The sequence below is a fragment of the Solanum pennellii genome, chromosome 2 (assembly GCF_001406875.1).
Source record: "Solanum pennellii chromosome 2, SPENNV200".
Taxonomy (NCBI): Eukaryota; Viridiplantae; Streptophyta; class Magnoliopsida; order Solanales; family Solanaceae; genus Solanum; species Solanum pennellii.
Genome location: NC_028638.1, coordinates 24878162 through 24882845, shown reverse-complemented (window position 1 = coordinate 24882845; position 4684 = coordinate 24878162). Strand labels below are relative to the sequence as shown.

The following is a 4684-nucleotide window of genomic DNA, read 5'->3' as shown; positions in this document are numbered from 1 at the left end:
AAGGGATTGTATGGGCGGTCTCTTCACAACTCACTCAAGTGAGACTTAAGTCACCTTTGCTAGAAGAATCTTACACTGATGCTTTGATGTCTTGTAAATGCGTATGTGACTCATTATAAGTAGTCTTGAGGATCATTTAGGCATTCTTAGAAGAGTTTGTATGGGCGTTCTCTCTTTGTGTTGCTTAAGTGGTTCTTAGGATATCTTTAAGTGGGATGATTACGTATTAGAAGGTCTTTAAGGTGATGACAAGTAACTTAACTTACAGTGAAGACAGTGTAGTGGAGTTACTGTAACGTCACTTTCAAATTTATGATATTTGGTAAAAATGTTTTCTTATGTGTTTCTAAGTTGTTAAATGTTGTCCTTATGATTATACTATGATTTTTAAAAGAAAAGATGCATATTTCTAATAAAAGTCCGTTTTCATGATTTTTATGCATTATGCCATACTTAGTACATGTGGTTGTACTAATCCATGCTTTTATATATCTCTATAGTTCATGGTAGGTGAGGAGCTTTTGGGAAGTGAAGACTTGGACCATAGCATCGTTCAAGAGAAGTTGAAGTATGTCCTCATTTGACTCGAGGGCATATATGTCTTTTATGTTTTTTATTTGAAATATTGTAATAGACTAAGTATTTCTATATTCGTATTTTGTATGGGCCGTGTCCCAAGTATTCTTGTGTCTTAAGATGATGAGATTGAGACATAGTATTTCCTATGACTTTATATGGAAGAGGTTTTTAAAGACTATGATATGTTTTTGTGAAAAGTTTTAATTCCGCACTACTTTTCACTATGTTTATGAGATGAATGATATGTACGGGCTTGTACAAGACCTCCGAGAGGTCAAGTATGTCGGTTGCAAAATCCGAGATTTGCCCTATCTTCTAGGGTGTGGTTTCGGGATGTGACATACGTAATATTCGGCCATTTTTGGGAATTTACAAAAAGAAATAACGTTTGTTCTCTTATTCATCATGATATTCTAAGGTCATTGGTGCAAGTCAAAATAATTTTAAGGTGTTTTTATATCGTTTATTTGTTTTTCTTCCTTTTTTGGTCATTTTGGGGGCATTTACATAATTTTTCGGCCAATTTCGGTCATCTACGAAATGAAGTAATGTTTTGTTCTCATATTCGTCATGATATTCTTATGTATTTGGTGCAAATAAAAAAAGATTTAGGTATGTTTTGTCTCATTTATGCGTTTTTCTTGATTTTTTTGGCAATTTTGAGGAATTTACGTAATATTCAGCTTTTTTTTGGGCAGATATGAAAAAGAAGTAAAGTATTGCTGTCTCTTATTCGTCACGATATTTTTAGGTCATTGCTGCAACTCGAAATATTTTTAGGACATCTTTTTGTATTGTGTATGTATTTTTCTTGATTTTTCAGTCATTGCAAATCATTTACGTAATATTCATCAGTTTTGGCCAGTTACGAAAGTAAGTGAAGTTTTGTTCTCTTATTCGTCACAATATTCTAAGGTCACTGACACAAGTCACATTTTTTTGAGGCATTTTTTGTAATATTTATTTTTTTTTTCTTGATCTTTTGGATGATTTGGAAAACTAACGTAATATTCGGCCATTTTCGGGCAGTTACAAAAAGAGTAAATGTTTTATTCTCTTGTTTGTCACCATATTTAAGGTCATTGGTACAACTCAAAATTTTTTGAGGTTTTTTTTGTATCGTGTATGTGTTTTTCTCTATTTCCGGTCATTTTGGAGCATTTATATCATTTTGGTCATTTACGTAATCTTTGTCCATTTACGGGCAGTTACGAAAAGTAGTAACATTTTGATTCTTATTCATCATAATATTCTAAGGTCATTGGTGCAATTTGAATTTTTTTGAGTCGTTATTGTATCATTTGTGTTGTTCTTGATTTTTTTTTTGTCATTTTCATAGTATTTACGTAATATTCGGCCATTTTTGATTAGTTTCAAAATTAAATAATGTTTTGTTCTCTTATTCGTCACGATATTTTAAGGTTATTTGTGCAAATCGAAATTTTTAGGCGTGTTTTATATCATTTGTTTGTTATTCTTGATTTGTTTTTTTTCATTTTGGGGCATTTACGTAATATTCTATCATTTTCAGGCAATTATGAAATGAAGTAATGTTTGTTGCCTTTCAGTGGTCACGATCTTCTAAGGTCGTGGCTTGTCCGTGCTACGCCGTTGGGCATCCGGCGCGGAAAGCGCCAAGGAATACTACAATCGACAGCCCTCCCACTCGCGCCCCGTTCGCGGATCGTGCGGGGGGACGCGCGCTGCTCTGTAAACACAAACTACTCTCTGCAACGGATATCTCGGCTCTCGCATCGATAAAGAACGTAGCGAAATGCGATACTTGGTGTGAATTGCAGAATCCCGTGAACCATCGAGTCTTTGAACGCAAGTTGCGCCCGAAGCCATTTGGCCAAGGGCACGTCTGCCTGGGCGTCAAGCATCATGTCGCCCCCCCGCACGCTGCAAGGCTCGGCGCGGGGGCGGAATCTGGCCTCCCGTGCGCCCCGAACGCGCGCGGGCCTAAATGTGAGTCCACGTCGACAGACGTCGCGACAAGTAGTGGTTGAAACTCAACTCTCTCTTGTTGTCGCGGCTACAGCCTGTCGCGCGTCCGGACTCCCTGACCCTCACCGCGCCTCACCAGGAGCTCCGACCGCGACCCCAGGTCAGGCGGGATCACCCGCTGAGTTTAAGCATGGCATGTCATCTTGGCCCTTGGACAGCACACACGGTCGGACGACGACGGGCGTGACATGCCATCACCGCCTTTGGGCAGCACACACGGTCGGACGACGTCGGGCATGCCAAGCCATCATCACCCTTGGACAGCACACACGGTCAAACGACATCGAGCGTGGCATGCCATCACCGCCTTTGGACAGCACATACGGTCGGACGACGTCGGGCGTGGCATGCCATCATAGCTCTTGGACAACACACACGGTCAAACGACGTTGGGTGTAGCAGTCCATCACCGCCTTTGGACAGCACATACGGTCGGACGACGTCGGGCGTGACATGACATCATAGCCCTTGGACAGCACACACGGTCGGACGACGTCGGGCATGACATGCCATCATAGCCCTTGGACAGCACACACGGTCGGACGTCGTCGGGCGTGGCATGCCATCATTGCCCTTTTGACTAGCGTACACGGTCGAACGACGTCGGGCGTGGAATGCCATCACTGCCTTTGGACAACACACACGGTCGGACGACCTCGGGCGTGCCATGCCATCATCTCCCTCAGACAGCACACACGGTCGAACGACGTCGTGCGTGGCATGCCATCATCGCCTTTGGCCAAGATATACGGTCAGACGACGTCAGGCGTGACATGCCAACATAGCCCTTGGACAGAACATACGGTTGGACGACGTCGGGCGTGACATGCCATCATCGCCTTTAGACAGCACACACGGTCGGACGACATCGGGCGTGGCATGCCATCACCGCCTTTGGACAGCACATACGGGCGGACGACGTCGAGCGTGACATGCCATCATAGCCCTTGGACAGCACACACGGTTGGACGACGTCGGGCGTGACATGCCATCATAGCACTTAGACAGCGCACACGGTCGGACGTCGTCGGGCTTGGCATGCCATCATAGTCCTTGGACAGCACACACGGTTGGACGACGTCGGGCGTGGCAATGCCATCATCGCCTTTGGACTAGCTGACACGGTCGAACGACGTCGTTTTGGACAGCACATGCGGTCGGACGACGTCGGGCGTGGCAGTCCATCACCGCCTTTGGACAGCACATACGGGCGGACGACGTCCGGCGTGACATGCCATCATCACCTTTGAGCAGCACACACGGTCGGACGACGTCAAGCGTGGCATGCCATCACCGCCTCTGGACAGCACATACGGGCGGACGACGTTCGACGTGATATGACATCATAGCCCTTGGACAGCACACACGGTTGGACGATGTCGGGCGTGACATGCCATCATAGCACTTGGACAACACACACAGTCGGACAACGTCAGGCGTGACATGCCATCATAGCCCTTGGACAGCACACACGGTCGGACGACGTCGGGCGTGGCATTCCATCATCGCCTTTGGGAAGCACACAAGGACGGCCACGTCGGGCGTGCCATGCCATCATCGCCCTTGGGCAGCACACACGGTTGAACAATGTCGGGCGTGGCATGCCATCACCGCCTTTGGACAGCACATACGGTCGGACGACGTCGGGCGTGACATGCCATCATAGCCCTTGGACAGCACACACGGTTGGACGACGGCGGCGTGGCGTGCCATCATCACCTTTGGAATAGATGAATGGTCGAACGACGTCAGGCGTGGCATGCCATCATCGCCCATGGGCAGCACACACGGTCGGACGACGTCGGCCGTGGCATGCTATCATGGCCCTTGGGCAGCACACACGGTCGGACGTCGTCGAGCGTGAAATGCCATCATCGCCCTTGGACATCACAGACGGTCGAACGACATCGGGTGTGGCATTTCATCACCGCCTTTTGACAGCACATATATGGTCAAACGACGTCGGGCGTGACATGCAATCATAGCCCTTGAACAGCACACATGGTCGGACGACGTCGGCCGTGGCATGCCATCATGGCCCTTGGGCAGCACACACGGTCGAACGTCGTCGGGCGTGGCATGCCATCATAGCCTTTGG

At 47.0% G+C, this 4684-nt stretch overlaps 1 non-coding gene across 1 annotated transcript; it reads left to right on the top strand.

Moving 5' to 3' along the window:
* The first annotated feature begins 2301 nt into the window (after positions 1-2301).
* Positions 2302-2457, top strand: LOC114076209. Its single transcript, XR_003577084.1, has one exon. It is a non-coding gene; the product is annotated as a 5.8S ribosomal RNA (ribosomal RNA).
* Positions 2458-4684: the final 2227 nt, after the last annotated feature.